The sequence below is a fragment of the Panulirus ornatus genome, chromosome 28 (genome assembly GCF_036320965.1).
Source record: "Panulirus ornatus isolate Po-2019 chromosome 28, ASM3632096v1, whole genome shotgun sequence".
NCBI classification, from domain to species: Eukaryota; Metazoa; Arthropoda; class Malacostraca; order Decapoda; family Palinuridae; genus Panulirus; species Panulirus ornatus.
This window is the reverse complement of record NC_092251.1, coordinates 22,759,746-22,777,349: the sequence shown is the minus strand read 5'-3', so window position 1 is coordinate 22,777,349 and position 17,604 is coordinate 22,759,746. Positions and strand designations below refer to the sequence as shown.

General features: G+C 39.6%; 1 protein-coding gene across 4 annotated transcripts in view; it reads left to right on the top strand.

Moving 5' to 3' along the window:
- Positions 1-13,381: 13,381 nt before the first annotated feature.
- LOC139757902 (caspase-1-like) overlaps positions 13,382-17,604 on the top strand; it is a 103,354-nt gene continuing 99,131 nt past the window's right edge. For 2 of the 4 annotated variants that reach the window (XM_071678845.1, XM_071678847.1), the window contains exon 1: positions 13,382-13,463. The gene's annotated coding sequence lies outside the window, so the exon portion shown is untranslated. Of the gene's footprint in view, positions 13,557-17,604 lie in introns of all 4 variants that reach the window. The other 2 variants (XM_071678846.1, XM_071678844.1) reach the window with 1 other exon arrangement.

The following is a 17,604-nucleotide window of genomic DNA, read 5'->3' as shown; positions in this document are numbered from 1 at the left end:
ATTTGTTGACATAAAATAGATTATGAAAATGAAACGTTATGTATGGTGTACTGATACTTCTTCCTTGCCATCCGACATTGTCATAACCTTTTAATTTGTGCTATTTTTATCATCTTACCAAAAATGTTTTCTGTTTGCCATCTTCCAAAGTGGATAAGAGAACAGTTTGACTATCTTGAAACATATCTTTACAGATATGTTACATTTTCAAACCTTATTAGTTCTTCAAATGAATGTAATCCTGCGTGTTGCTTGCTACTTTTAATCCATGCTATATTAAAGTGAAATCCAAAATATATTGTGAATCTTTTCCATTGTGCAGCAAATTGTTTAAAGATTATTTTTGAATTCAGCTGTACTTGTTGGCTGGTCTCTATATTAAAGGATCTAACTATTGTTGTAAGTTTTACTTATTATTATATTAACGTCAATTGAAAATATTGTGACCTCTATGCCACATGAAACATTAACATTTAAATTCTCTTGATATTTGTGAAATTATACTCACATTGACTATTTATCCTATCCATCCCTATCTTTCTAATGTTACTAATGATAGTAATTTCAACGAAAACAGTGATACGGATGTAAATGATTTTAAATATGGAGACGATACATGTCACAAATGTTCCGGACCAATTGGTCAATAATGGTCTTCAGAGTTGGGGAGCTTTGACTAGTCAGCACAGAAAGTTGGTCACATTCATATATATATTTCTTCTTTCTTTCACACTATTCGCCATTCCCGCATTAGCGAGGTAGCGTTGAGAACAAAGGACTGGGCCTTTGAGGGAATATCCTCACCTGGCCCCCTTCTCTGTTCCTTCTTTTGGAAAATTAAAAAAAAAATGAGAGGGGAGGATTTCCAGCCCCCTGCTCCCTTCCCTTTTCATATATATATATATATATATATATATATATATATATATATATATATATATATATATATATATATATATTTATATATATATATATATATATATATATATATATATATATATATATATATATATATATATATATATATTAGCGGGGGGCTGGAAATCCTCCCCTCTCTTTTTTTTTTAATTTTCCAAAAGAAGGAACAGAGGGGGCCAGGTGAGGATATTCCAAAAAAGGCCCAGTCCTCTGTTCTTAACGCTACCTCGCTAATGCGAGAAATGGCGAATAGTTTAAAAGAAAAGATATATATATATATATATATATATATATATATATATATATATATATATATATATATATATATATATATATAGGGTTGAGGGTCAAGTCAATTGGGAGGTGAGTTTGAATGGAGAAAAACTGGAGGAAGTGAAGTGTTTTAGATATCTGGGAGTGGATCTGGCAGCGGATGGAACCATGGAAGCGGAAGTGGATCATAGGGTGGGGGAGGGGGCGAAAATTCTGGGAGCCTTGAAAAATGTGTGGAAGTCGAGAACATTATCTCGGAAAGCAAAAATGGGTATGTTTGAAGGAATAGTGGTTCCAACAATGTTGTATGGTTGCGAGGCGTGGGCTATGGATAGAGTTGTGCGCAGGAGGATGGATGTGCTGGAAATGAGATGTTTGAGGACAATGTGTGGTGTGAGGTGGTTTGATCGAGTGAGTAACGTAAGGGTAAGAGAGATGTGTGGAAATAAAAAGAGCGTGGTTGAGAGAGCAGAAGAGGGTGTTTTGAAGTGGTTTGGGCACATGGAGAGGATGAGTGAGGAAAGATTGACCAAGAGGATATATGTGTCGGAGGTGGAGGGAACGAGGAGAAGAGGGAGACCAAATTGGAGGTGGAAAGATGGAGTGAAGGAGATTTTGTGTGATCGGGGCCTGAACATGCAGGAGGGTGAAAGGAGGGCAAGGAATAGAGTGAATTGGAGCGATGTGGTATACCGGGGTTGACGTGCTGTCAGTGGATTGAATTAAGGCATGTGAAGCGTCTGGGGTAAACCATGGAAAGCTGTGTAGGTATGTATATTTGCGTGTGTGGACGTATATATATATACATGTGTATGGGGGGGGCGGTTGGGCCATTTCTTTCGTCTGTTTCCTTGCGCTACCTCGCAAACGCGGGAGACAGCGACAAAGTATAATAATAAAAAAAATAATATATATATATATATATATATATATATATATATATATATATATATATATATATCATACCTGTTTGCCGTTTCCTGCCTTAGCAAGGTAGCTTCAAGAACAGAAGACTGAGCCTTAGAGGAAAATCCTCAATTGGCTCCTTCCTCTGTTCCTTCTTTTGGAAAGTAATAAAACAGGAGAGAAGGGTTTCTAGCCCCCCACTGCTGCTCCTCTTAGTCGCTTTCTACGACATGCAGGAGATGCGTGGGTAAGTATTCTTTCTCCCCAATCCCCAGGGATATATATATATATATATATATATTTATATATATATATATATATATATATATATATATATATATATATATATATATATATATATTTCCTATGAGTCCACGGGGAAAATGAAACACGATAAGTTCCCACTTATCGTGTTTCATCTTGATCACGCGCAAAATTGTGATCCTCTCGGTCACAATTTTGCGCGTGATCAAGTTATTTCTATGAGTCCCCGCGGACTCACAGGAATATATATATATATATATATATATATATATATATATATATATATATATATATTTTTTTTTTTTTTTTCTTTTTTTTTTTGCTTTGTCGCTCTCACGCGTTTGCGAGGTAGCGCAAGGAAACAGACGAAAGAAATGGCCCAACCCACCCCCATACACATGTATATACATACGTCCACACACGCAAATATACATACCTACACAGCTTTCCATGGTTTATCCCATACGCTTCACATGCCCTGATTCAATCCACTAACAGCACGTCAACCCCGGTATACCACGTCGATCCAATTCACTCTATTTCTTGCCCTCCTTTCACCCTCCTGCATGTTCAGGCCCCGATCACACAAAATCTTTTTCACTCCATCTTTCCACCTCCAATTTGGTCTCACACTTCTCCTCGTTCCCTCCACCTCCGACACATATATCTTCTTGGTCAATCTTTCCTCACTCATTCTCTCCATGTGCCCAAACCATTTCAAAACACCCTCTCCTGCTCTCTCAACCACGCTCTTTTTATTTCCACACATCTCTCTTACCCTTACATTACTTACTCGATCAAACCACCTCACACCACACATTGTCCTCAAACATCTCATCTCCAGCACATCCATCCTCCTGCGCACAACTCTATCCATAGCCCACGCCTCGCAACCATACAACATTGTTGGAACCACTATTCCTTCAAACATACCCATTTTTGCTTTCCGAGATAATGTTCTCGACTTCCACACATTCTTCAATGTTCCCAGAATTTTCGCCCCCTCCCCCACCCTATGATCCACTTCCGCTTCCATGGTTCCATCCGCTGCCAGATCCACTCCCAGATATCTAAAACACTTTACTTCCTCCAGTTTTTCTCCATTCAAACTTATCTCCCAATTGACTTGACCCTCAACCCTACTGTACCTAATAACCTTGCTCTTATTCACATTTACTCTTAACTTTCTTCTTTCACACACTTTACCAAACTCAGTCACCAGCTTCTGCAGTTTCTCACATGAATCAGCCACCAGCGCTGTATCATCAGCGAACAACAACTGACTCACTTCCCAAGCTCTCTCATCCACAACAGACTTCATACTTGCCCCTCTTTCCAAAACTCTTGCATTCACCTCCCTAACAACCCCATCCATAAACAAATTAAACAACCATGGAGACATCACACACCCCTGCCACAAACCTCCATTCACTGAGAACCAATCACTTTCCTCTCTTCCTACATGTACACATGCCTTACATCCTCGATAAAAACTTTTCACTGCTTCTAACAACTTGCCTCCCACACCATATATTCTTAATACCTTCCACAGAGCATCTCTATCAACTCTATCATATGCCTTCTCCAGATCCATAAATGCTACATACAAATCCATTTGCTTTTCTAAGTATTTCTCACATACATTCTTCAAAGCAAACACCTGATCCACACATCCTCTACCACTTCTGAAACCACACTGCTCTTCCCCAATCTGATGCTCTGTACATGCCTTCACCCTCTCAATCAATACCCTCCCATATAATTTACCAGGAATACTCAACAAACTTATACCTCTGTAATTTGAGCACTCACTCTTATCCCCTTTGCCTTTGTACAATGGCACTATGCACGCATTCCGCCAATCCTCAGGCACCTCACCATGAGTCATACATACAATAAATAACCTTACCAACCAGTCAATAATACAGTCACCCCCTTTTTTAATAAATTCCACTGCAATACCATCCAAACCTGCTGCCTTGCCGGCTTTCATCTTCTGCAAAGCTTTTACTACCTCTTCTCTGTTTACCAAATCATTTTCCCTAACCCTCTCACTTTGCACACCACCTCGACCAAAACACCCTATATCTGCCACTCTATCATCAAACACATTCAACAAACCTTCAAAATACCCACTCCATCTCCTTCTCACATCACCACTACTTGTTATCATCTCCCCATTTGCGCCTTTCACTGAAGTTCCCATTTGCTCCCTTGTCTTACACACTTTATGTACCTCCTTCCAGAACATCTTTTTATCCTCCCTAAAATGTAATGATACTCTCTCACCCCAACTCTCATTTGCCCTCTTTTTCACCTCTTGCACCTTTCTCTTGACCTCCTGTCTCTTTCTTTTATACATCTCCCACTCAATTGCATTTTTTCCCTGCAAAAATCGTCCAAATGCCTCTCTCTTCTCTTTCACTAATAATCTTACTTCTTCATCCCACCACTCACTACCCTTTCTAATCAACCCACCTCCCACTCTTCTCATGCCACAAGCATCTTTTGTGCAATCCATCACTGATTCCCTAAATACATCCCATTCCTCCCCCCTCCCCTTACTTCCATTGTTCTCACCTTTTTCCATTCTGTACTCAGTCTCTCCTGGTACTTCCTCACACAAGTCTCCTTCCCAAGCTCACTTACTCTCACCACCCTCTTCACCCCAACATTCACTCTTCTTTTCTGATTGGGAATACCTGGTTTAAAAAGCGAGATATACATAAGTATACGTATGTAAGTAGGAGAGATGGCCAGAGAGCGTTATTGGATTACGTGTTAATTGACAGGCGTGCGAAAGAGAGACTTTTGGATGTTAATGTGCTGAGAGGTGCAACTGGAGGGATGTCTGATCATTATCTTGTGGAGGCTAAGGTGAAGACTTGTATGGGTTTTAACGCTACCTCGCTAACGCGGGAAATGGCGAATAGTGTAAAAGGAAAGAAAAAGAAAGAATATATATATATATATATATATATATATATATATATATATATATATATATATATATATATATATATATATGCCATGAACTTCCAATTGACATGTAACTTTTCCTGTACTTTTTTTTTAAGAACCACATTCCGGACTATTGCCTGTGACCTGTTCATGGCTACTTCCTGTGTGCTGTTCCGAGCAATTGCCTGAGTGACTCGTGGTTTTAGGCTATGGCCCCTGTGCTGTTCCAGGCTATTGTCCAGGTGACGCGTCATTCCAGGTTATTGCCCTAGTGCCGTGTCCTTCCAGGATACTACGTGAGCACCACACCCTTCTGAGCTATTGCCTAATATGATTCCAAGAGAAAGACCTGCAAACAGTTCATGTGACTAGGGAGTTCGTAGTAGATTTGGAATTTTTTGCCAATTTCTCTTTGTGCCTTCCATACCCATTCAGATTTTGGCTTTACCAATCTTTATCATTTACTGTCTTTCTTTAGCCAGTAACTCCCTCAAAGAGCAATTCCTTAATAACAAGTTCTATTCGTAAGAACTGCAAAAAAACTGCATCTGTTAAACCATATATTGTTACCTAATCTCTGTTAAAATGCCTGCATTCTATTGGGTTACTGTACTCATACCTAAACTTCTCACATCTCTGCATGATATTTTCCATAGTAGAACACTTGCAGAGTAAGAGCTTCCATATCTCAATCTGTGGTGGACTCACCTCTTCCCTTGAGGTAATGACTTCATCAAAAGTTTTCCATCAAAAAGCGAACAAGTGTATCTATGTACTTTCCATATTATGAAAAGCAAGCAAATGAATCCCGTATGCTTTTCTCCGTATATGCACATTTCTCCATCACACTTGACAAAGGTTGACACTGGAATTGGGAAAGCTGGGTTGCATGGAAAAACTAAGGAACTTAAATTTGCCCAGGATGGAACAGAAGAGTGTAGAGTGACTTGATCACGAACTCGGTTTTAAACCAGCTTGATAATGAAGACAATGCAAACTTCTTCGAGAGATGTAGAATAGAGAAAAACAGGGAATAACATAAATGGAAGCAGGGAAATTGTCATAAAAGATATTTGAAGTACTTTGATAGTGTTAGAGCAATGGATGGATGGAATAAAATGATAATTGAAGTTGTGAATGTAGGCAGCATACGTAGGTTTGAAAAGTTTATGTTAGCAGAGCTAGCTCGAGATGGGTTCCCATGAGTGTAGAACTAATTCCTCATACATTACTAATAGGCTGTCACATGTTTAAGCACACACACAAGAAATAAGCAAGAATAAGCTTCAGAATTCAGTGTGTGTTAGGACTTGGGAGTGTATATTATCCCTAAATCATCAACATAGTCACACAAGAGTTGTTAAGGAGACAAACTGTATGCTGGTCGATACCAGAATAGTCTTCAAGTATATGGATCAGGAAATATTCAAAAAGCTATTCATTCCTACCTAAGGCCAAACCTAGAATGCTTCTCATGCTTTGCAACGGCAACTAAAGAAGGACAAAGAGCTTACTACGAAGGCCCAGAGTATGGTAACAAACAACAGAATCAAGTCAGAGTAGTTATTGGGAAAGGTTGCAGTATGGGTGAACTGATCACAGCCTTTAAGTTCTTTAAAGAAATTGATGGTGTGTATAATATGTGCCATGTCAAGGTGGCTCTAAGGTGAAGAAGGAAGAGAACTTGAGACAAACATCTTTTACATAAGTGGCGCCAAGCTATTGTTATTGTTCCAACATTACAAAATCACACCTTAATCCCTTGCATCAAGACAAGTCCTTTTAATGAGAAATATGTATAATTGCCTGCTACAAAAACAAATATAACTCAATGTCATAATGAAAATATAATTTCCATATGAAACTGAATAATTGTAATTATATTTTGCCCCAAAACGAAACAAAAAGTAAAATAACCAAACAAATTGCACAGCATTACTTATAGACATGCAAAGTACAAAGATTAACATCATACATTTATAGATCTAACCTCTTAGTGGTTTGTACTAGTCTAACCACTAGATGTTCTAACTCACTAGAATCATGCTGTCTCCTCTTTAGTGTACCTTCCCCGTTTGTGTTAATTGCACTTGTCATTACTTCTTCCACTTCAACTCTCTATTGTTGATTCCTGGTGACACATAATACTCTCCTTCATGACATCCATCATTTAGGTCCACATAACCACTAGCATGTTTTGAAGAATTTGGGCTTTATCCTGTCTTATGAAGTTGCTGCCTATTCCTCCTGTAAATCTGAACATCACTATTCTTCACCAAATATGATCTAGGAACAACCACTATACCCATTTTAACTCTTTACTTGTGCCATCATTGATTATAACCGCATTTCCCTCTTCCAGTTCAGGCAATAGCTTTGAGCTTCTGCCATAATAAAGTTTCTGTCCATCTTGTGAGTCTTGAAGTAGGTGTCCGATAGTCAGTGAGTCTTGTGTCTCTGGTTGTAACAAGTCTTCAGAAGCGGGTTGTGTTCTCCTAACAAACAGTGGCTGACTGGGGCTTGCTGCACCCTCAACAGGAGTATTTCTATTATCCAGAACACTTAGATAAAGATCCTTGTCTTTGGCTGCCTTCTTCATCAGCTTCTTTACTGTCTGTACACTTTTATCTGCCAAGATATTACTTTTTGGATAATAGGGGGATGATACTGTGTTGTCTGTTCAATATGACCTACAGAATTCTTTAAGTTTTACAGCTGTAGACTGTGGACCATTGTCACTGTGAACAGTCTGAGGTATTCCATGCCTAGCAAAATGATACAGTATTTCACAATAGTACTGGAATGGGTATTTTCTAACAAGTCAAACTCAAAATATTTGCTGTAATAATCAACAAGCAACAGGATCTCTTTCCTTTTTATCTCATATAAATCAGTTCCAAGATTTTGCCAAGGGAGTTTAGGGACTTCATGAGGCATCAATGGTTTCCTTGCTTGGTGGTTACTATAAGCATTACAGGTGGCACAAGCACTAATCAGGTCCTCAAGTTCAGCCCCCTTTCCAGGCCAGTACACAAGATTTCTTGCTATCCTTAGTCTTTTCTATATCTTGATGACATTTTTGAATGTATGAGGACCTTAATAATTAGTTCCATAGGCACTATAATTCTGTTAATTTTATGCAGCTTTCTGTCAACATAACTTACCTCTAATTTCAAAAGCATGTTTTTCTATTTTCTTATTGGATTACGTGTTAATTGACAGGCGTGCGAAAGAGAGACTTTTGGATGTTAATGTGCTGAGAGGTGCAACTGGAGGGATGTCTGATCATTATCTTGTGGAGTGAATGTTGGGGTGAAGAGGGTGGTGAGAGTAAGTGAGCTTGGGAAGGAGACTTGTGTGAGGAAGTACCAGGAGAGACTGAGTACAGAATGGAAAAAGGTGAGAACAATGGAAGTAAGGGGAGAGGGGGAGGAATGGGATGTATTTAGGGAATCAGTGATGGATTGCGCAAAAGATGCTTGTGGCATGAGAAGAGTGGGAGGTGGGTTGATTAGAAAGGGTAGTGAGTGGTGGGATGAAGAAGTAAGAGTATTAGTGAAAGAGAAGAGAGAGGCATTTGGACGATTTTTGCAGGGAAAAAATGAAATTGAGTGGGAGACGTATAAAAGAAAGAGACAGGAGGTCAAGAGAAAGGTGCAAGAGGTGAAAAAAGGGCAAATGAGAGTTGGGGTGAGAGAGTATCATTAAATTTTAGGGAGAATAAAAAGATGTTCTGGAAGGAGGTAAATAAAGTGCGTAAGACAAGGGAGCAAATGGGAACTTCAGTGAAGGGCGCAAATGCGGAGGTGATAACAAGTAGTGGTGATGTGAGAAGGAGATGGAGTGAGTATTTTGAAGGTTTGTTGAATGTGTTTGATGATAGAGTGGCAGATATAGGGTGTTTTGGTCGAGGTGGTGTGCAAAGTGCGAGGGTTAGGGAAAATGATTTGGTAAACAGAGAAGAGGTAGTAAAAGCTTTGCGGAAGATGAAAGCCGGCAAGGCAGCAGGTTGGATGGTATTGCAGTGGAATTTATTAAAAAAGGGGGTGACTGTATTGTTGACTGGTTGGTAAGGTTATTTAATGTATGTATGACTCATGGTTTCTCTGTTCTTAACGCTACCTCGCTAACGCGGGAAATGGCGAATAGTTTGAAAAAAAAAAAAAAAAAAAAAAATGACTCATGGTGAGGTGCCTGAGGATTGGCGGAATGCGTGCATAGTGCCATTGTACAAAGGCAAAGGGGATAAGAGTGAGTGCTCAAATTACAGAGGTATAAGTTTGTTGAGTATTCCTGGCAAATTATATGGGAGGGTATTGATTGAGAGGGTGAAGGCATGTACAGAGCATCAGATTGGGGAAGAGCAGTGTTGTTTCAGAAGTGGTAGACGATGTGTGGATCAGGTGTTTGCTTTGAAGAACGTATGTGAGAAATACTTAGAAAAGCAAATGGATTTGTATGTAGCATTTATGGATCTGGAGAAGGCATATGATAGAGTTGATAGAGATGCTCTGTGGAAGGTATTAAGAATATATGGTGTGGGAGGCAAGTTGTTAGAAGCAGTGAAAAGTTTTTATCGAGGATGTAAGGCATGTGTACGTGTAGGAAGAGAGGAAAGTGATTGGTTCTCAGTGAATGTAGGTTTGCGGCAGGGGTGTGTGATGTCTCCATGGTTGTTTAATTTGTTTATGGATGGGGTTGTTAGGGAGGTGAATGCAAGAGTTTTGGAAAGAGGGGCAAGTATGAAGTCTGTTGGGGATGAGAGAGCTTGGGAAGTGAGTCAGTTGTTGTTCGCTGATGATACAGCGCTGGTGGCTGATTCATGTGAGAAACTGCAGAAGCTGGTGACTGAGTTTGGTAAAGTGTGTGAAAGAAGAAAGTTAAGAGTAAATGTGAATAAGAGCAAGGTTATTAGGTACAGTAGGGTTGAGGGTCAAGTCAATTGGGAAGTGAGTTTGAATGGAGAAAAACTGGAGGAAGTGAAGTGTTTTAGATATCTGGGAGTGGATCTGGCAGCGGATGGAAACATGGAAGCGGAAGTGGATCATAGGGTGGGGGAGGGGGCGAAAATTCTGGGAGCCTTGAAGAATGTGTGGAAGTTGAGAACATTATCTCGGAAAGCAAAAATGGGTATGTTTGAAGGAATAGTGGTTCCAACAATGTTGTATGGTTGCGAGGCGTGGACTATGGATAGAGTTGTGCGCAGGAGGATGGATGTGCTGGAAATGAGATGTTTGAGGACAATGTGTGGTGTGAGGTGGTTTGATCGAGTAAGTAACGTAAGGGTAAGAGAGATGTGTGGAAATAAAAAGAGCGTGGTTGAGAGAGCAGAAGAGGGTGTTTTGAAATGGTTTGGTCACATGGAGAGAATGAGTGAGGAAAGATTGACCAAGAGGATATATGTGTCGGAGGTGGAGGGAACGAGGAGAAGAGGGAGACCAAATTGGAGGTGGAAAGATGGAGTGAAAAAGATTTTGTGTGATCGGGGCCTGAACATGCAGGAGGGTGAAAGGAGGGCAAGGAATAGAGTGAATTAGAGCAATGTGGTATACCGGGGTTGACGTGCTGTCAGTGGATTGAATCAAGGCATGTGAAGCGTCTGGGGTAAACCATGGAAAGCTATGTAGGTATGTATATTGCGTGTGTGGTCGTATGTATATACAGGTGTATGGGGGTGGGTTGGGCCATTTCTTTCGTCTGTTTCCTTGCGCTACCTCGCAAACGCGGGAGACAGCGACAAAGCAAAAAAAAAAAAAAAAAAATGTTTTTCTACTGAAGTGTCTCTTCAAATCAGGCCATCCCTCTAATGTGAATTCTTGAAGAGTCTGCAATACTCCATCTTCCTTAGTCCTATTTTTAAGAACTTTCAAGCTTATACCTGCAGTGTCTAGCTGTTCACATCCTGATACACTTCTTAATCTATATTTCAACAGTCTTTCAAGCAATACCTCCCATTGGACTCAAGCTAGATGTATGGACAGAGTGGTATTGTTGTTAAGTGAAGGAATGACTTCTTGGATATGTATATGTTTGCTTGTTTATATTCCTTCTACATGAACATTTTCCTTCTTCTTGGACACTTGCATTAGTAAAACCTGTCTCTTTCAACTATTGTTTTGTTGCTGCGATTTTTTTTTATATTTCTATAGTCTTTAAATCTCTCCTTATCTCCCTTTTCAACAAGCATTTTGACTCAGATTGTCTCCTTTCCACAAATGGGATCCACCACTGGTATTCTTTCCCATGTTACTGATGTTTGGTCATTCTCTCTGAGAAACTGGAAAATTCTATGTTGCATATCTTGAAAGCATGTGACGACTTCACGGTCTCACCTCAACACTCCCTTCGCTTTCCTTCCCCTCTCTGTTCCCTTCCCAACTTCCTTTGGAGTTAGTCTGCATTTGCAATAGTCCATGGATAAATTTCTCCCTCTTCACCTGTCAAGGGAATGTTCCTCTGGATTCTCTCCTGTCTCTTAACATCTATCTATTAGTGATATCCATTAATACATAATACCGTTCCCTCGTACGCTGTTAACCTAACACTTTATTTTTCTCTCAAATCCTCTGTATCTTCTGTTGCCCAATCTAAATCTCTTCACTTTATATCTAATTGTGTATATTCAGATTTTGATAGGATCTCTCAGTGAAGCAGGCACAACCTATTAAACTTAAATGTTTTCAGGACTGTTTCTTCCTTTTCTCTTGCTGATACTCCTTATAACCTCCCATCTCCTTTTATACTTCTCTGACTTCATCACTCAATACAGTAAAATCCCTTTCACATTAACAACTGATTTCTCTCAGAAATTTCACATTACACACAGAACTAAGTTTGTCTCTAAAAACCTGAGTGTCTTATTCAGATGCCAAAGATTTTTCTCTTTGTTCATTTGCCCTAATTGTGCGTGGGATTGATTTGCTTTGCCTTTTTATACAGTACTGCTCTCACATCTGGGATGCTTAACCTATACTTACTTTAAGGTCAAATGTAAAGCAGTTTGATTTATTACCTATGCTCTTTTGACCTCAAAATATTGACCCATTTTCCTCATGAAATGCTGCCCATTCTCTTTTCGTTTTTACTAAGTACAACAATGATTCAATTTTGTAGGTTGTTCCATAATCAAGGATGCTTCTACCATTAGCTAAATCACACAATACCCAGCAAGCAAGTGTATCACATAACTACCCTGTGCTAGTTAGCAACTCCGGGGTAAGCACTTGGAGATTTCTATTTCTCTTCAGAAATAACATTTGGAACTCAATATCCTTATTATTTTCACTAAATAAATAATAGCTTCTCCTTTTTAAAAGGTAGGTTTTCTATCAGAAAAACTCTAAAGATTAATCTCTTTGTTTTGGCTCTTTTTATATTTCCTCTGAGGTATAGCCTTGATGAGGGTCTCAGCCTATGTTGAGGCCTTTGAATTAAAGACTCAAAAGTACTCAGTACAGCATTGCAGATTCATACATCTTAGCAATAAAATCTTAGAAAATGAAACACTTGAAACTTTTTAATTGCTGATTAACATTCACACCTAAAAACATAATCTATGCTTGATGTGCATGAAATCAGTATATCATACATTGATTTGAATATCTGTAGTCCTGATACAATTAAGCATAGAAATTCTTAGTTCATATGGATTCACATAGCGAAAACTTTGTTTTCATGTGGCAAACATTTTCTGTATCAGGCCAATAAATAACTATGTAATTTGGGAAAAGGAAGAGCCTTGTTACTAGGAAGTCTATTACCATTTTAGAGGCAGACAGAGGGAGCCTAATTATCACATAGATCTAGGTTATCTATTGTGGTTGTTTTTCTATTATGATTCTTCTAAAAACTCTCTTCCTTTCCCTATTAAATGGTGATTTCTTTCTATCCCCGAATATCAAATTTATTCTATACCATCTTTCATCTTCATCCTATACCATCCTCATGTTTGTCATGAATATGTTTGGCTGTATGTGGTCTGGCATAACAAATAAAGTCGCTATCTTTTGAGAGATAAGATTCTATGACCTTATCTCCTTTAGCAGCTCTATCATGATAATGATATGTGAGCATTGTTCTTACCTGTGACAGTCACTATCTAACAGGCAGACTAAATACTAACCTGCTGTACAGTTTACTATGTAAGTAGAGAATCTGACGAGCTAAATGCGATTCAGCTAGCAAAAAATAAGCCAGAGATAAAAAAAAAAATATGAGGTGAAAGGGAAATACAGGTAAGACTTACTAGCACATCATGTATATCTTGTAACTGATGCTAATGTCATGTTACTTAAGTGAGTTTGAAAATGTGAACTTTATTGTTTAGCTACAAATGAATATACATAAATCACCAGACATATGAATTGATGAAACTCATGTCAGAAGGCTGTAACATAAAATAGCCACAAGTTTGGTGGTGAGGTGCATCAGTATGTTTATCATAAACAGATAAATCAGGCCAGGAATTTAGGGTAACACCCTCATTAGGAGTCTAAGGCAGCAGAGATTCATTGAGTTTGAGAACTAAAGCAGTTTCAGGAAGCTAAAGCTATTTCTTCCACCATCATTCTTTAATCAATTATCACTTTACATTCTATTTTACTGAAAAATATACTTTCAACCAGTTTTGCTGCTAGCAGTCTTTCTTACTGACAAACTTAGGTGATATTGCTGCTTTACACTGCTCAAGGTTGATAAAAGGCCCAGTACTGTAGCAGTAACTATATGGATAACTGAAGATATTCTTGCATCTTTTTGAATAGTTTCAAAAGTATGTGAATAAACCATATCATCCCAGTATGCAGGTAATTCTGAAGAAAAGAAAAGCCCACTTAAGAACTTGAGTTGATATAATGACAGTTTATGTTTGACAGGCTTGTATGAATAAGGTGAAAAACTAACAGAACATGACTAGTGTTCCAGAAGACATGAAAGTACACTTTAAAATATAAAGATTCTTTGAATTTTTATCAAGGCTGTAAGGCATGTGTATGAGTAGGAAGAGAGGAAAGTGATTGGTTCTCAGTGAATGTAGGTTTGCGGCAGGCGTGCATGATGTCTCCATGGTTGTTTAATTTGTTTATGGATGGGGATGTTAGGGAGGTGAATGCAAGAGTTTTGGAAAGAGGGGTAAGTATGCAGTCTGTTGTGGATGAGAGAGCTTGGGAAGTGAGTCAGTTGTTGTTTGCTGATGATACAGCGCTGGTGGCTGATTCGGGTGAGAAACTGCAGAAGCTAGTGACTGAATTTGGTAAAGTGTGTGAAAGAAGAAAGCTGAGAGTAAATGTGAATAAAAGCAAGGTTACTAGGTACAGTAGGGTTCAGGGACAATTCAACTGGGAGGTAAGTTTGAATGAAGAAAAACTGGCGGAAGTGAAGTGTTTTAGATATCTGGGAGTGGATTTGGCAACGGATGGAACCATGGAAGCGGAAGTGAATCATAGGGTGGGGGAGGGGGCGAAATTTCTGGGAGAGTTAAAAAATGTGTGGAAGACAAGAACATTATCTTGGAAAGCAAAAATGGGTATGTTTGAAGAAATAGTGGTTCCAACAATGTTATATGGTTGCAAGGCGTAGGCTATGGATAGAGTTGTGCGGAGGAGGGTGGATGTGCTGGAAATGAGATGTTTGAGGATAATATGTGGTGTGAGGTGGTTTGATTGAGTAAGTGATGAAAGGGTAAGAGAGATGTGTGGTAATAAAAAAGAGTGTGGTTGAGAGAGCAGAAGAGGGTGTTTTGAAATGGTTTTTTCACATGGTGAGAATGAGTGAGGAAAGATTGACAAAGAGGATATATGTGTCAGAGGTGGAGGGAACGAGAAGTCGGAGACCAAATTGGAGGTGGAAAGATGGGGTGAAAAAGATTTTGAGTGATCGGGGCCTGAACATGCAGGAGGGTGAAAGGTGTGCAAGGAATAGAGTGAATTGGAACGATGTGGTATACTTGGGTCGACGTGCTGTCAATGGATTGAACCAGGGCATGTGAAGCATCTGGGGTAAACCATGGAAAGTTTTGTGGGGCCTGGATGTTGAAAGGGAGCTGTGGTTTCAGTGCATTACACATGACAGCTAGAGACTGAGTGTGAACGAATGTGGCCTTTGTTGTCTTTTTCTAGTGCTACCTCGCACACATGTGGAGGGAAGGGGGTTGTCATTTCATGTTTCATGTGTGGCGGGGTGGCGACGGGAATGAATAAGGGTAGACAGTATGAGTTATCTACATGTGTATATATGTATATGTCTGTGTGTATATATATGTATAGGTATGTATATATGCGTGTGTGGACATGTATGTATATACGTGTGTATGTGGGTGGGTTGGGCCATTCTTTCGTCTATTTCCTTGCGCTGCCTCACTAACTCAGGAGAAAGCGATGTCTCCATGGTTGTTTAATTTGTTTATGGATGGGGTTGCTAGGGAGGTAAATGCAAGAGTCTTGGAAAGAGGGGCAAGTATGCAGTCTGTTGTGGATGAGAGCTTGGGAAGTGAGTCAGTTGTTGTTCACTGATGATACAGCGCTGGTGGCTGATTCATGTGAGAAACTGCAGAAGCTGGTGACTGAGTTTGGTAAAGTGTGTGAAAGAAGAAAGCTGAGAGTAAATGTGAATAAGAGCAAGGTTATTAGGTACAGTAGGGTTGAGGGTTAAGTCATTTGGGAGGTAAGTTTGAATGGAGAAAAACTGGAGGAAGTGAAGTGTTTTAGATATCTGGGAGTGGATTTGGCAGCGGATGGAACCATGGAAGCGGAAGTGAATCATAGGGTGGGGGAGGGGGCGAAAATTCCGGGAGCATTGAAGAATGTGTGGAAGTCGAGAAAATTATCTTGGAAAGCAAAAATGGATATGTTTGAAGGAATAGTGGTTCCAACACTGTTATATGGTTATGAGGCGTGGGCTATGGATAGAGTTGTGCGGAGGAGGTTGGATGTGTTGGAAATGAGATGTTTGAGGACAATATGTGGTGTGAGGTGGTTTGATCGAGTAAGTAGTGTAAGGGTAAGATAGATGTGTGGTAATAAAAAGAGTGTGGTTGAGAGAGCAGAAGAGGGTGTTTTGAAATGGTTTGGTCACATGGAGAGAATGAGTGAGGAAAGATTGACAAAGAGGACATATATTTGTCAGAAGTGGAGGGAACGAGGAGAAGTGGGAGACCAAACTGGAGGTGGAAAGATGGAGTGAAAAAGATTTTGAGTGATCAGGGCCTGAACATGCAGGAGGATGAAAGGCGTATAAGGAATAGCGTGAATTGGAACAATGTGGTATACCGGGGTCGATGTGCTGTCAATGGATTGAACCAGGGCATGTGAAGCATCTGGGGTAAACCATGGAAAGTTTTGTGGGGCCTGGATGTGGAAAGGGAGCTGTGGTTTTGGTGCATTATACATGACAGCTAGAGACTGAGTGTGAACGAATGTGGCCTTTGTTGTTTTTTCCTAGCGCTACCTTGTGCACATGCGGGGGGGAGGGGGTTGTCATTTTATGTGTGGCGGGGTAGCGACGGGAATGAATAAGGCAGACTATGAATTATGTACATGTGTATATATATATATATATATATGTATATGTCTGTTTGTGTGTATATATATGTATAAGTTGAGATGTATAGGTATGTATATGTGCGTGTCTGGACGTGTATGTATATACATGTGTATGTGGGTGGGTTGGGCTATTCTTTTATGTTTCCTTGCACTACCTCGCAAACGCAGGAGACAGCGACAAAGTATAATAAAATAAATAAATAAATGTTTGACAAGACCTTTGAGAGTCAAGTCAAATGATTGTTTTCAGTAAATATGGTCTTTGACCAAACCTGAATGGGCCAGATCAAAGGTCACTGGTATGCAGAATGTAGTGCAGATGACCAGTGATCTGGCCCCAAAGTGCCAGGTCAAACACATCTTCACTATACCATCACTGCTTTAAAATAGCCCAGAAGGGACAGGTTAAAGGCCAGTGGTATATAGGAAGTTGAGGATGAAGAGTTATGAAGATGGTCTGTGACCTGACCCTTACAGCTAAAATCAAAGGCCAATAATATTGTCAGTATATTAAAGATGAGTTTGACCTAATGGATCAGGTTTAAGGCCCGTGGTGTCAAGAGTGAACTGAATGCAAGAATATAGTGAAGGTGGTCCCTAGCCTTACTTATTAGGGTTGGATCAGAGGCCTGCGATGGCAATGAAGATGAGTGTAGTGTAAAATAGTGTGTAGTGGTGATGAGGGTGCAATGAAGATAAGAGTATATCAAAGCTAGCCTTTGACTTAACCCATAAGGGTTTAGTA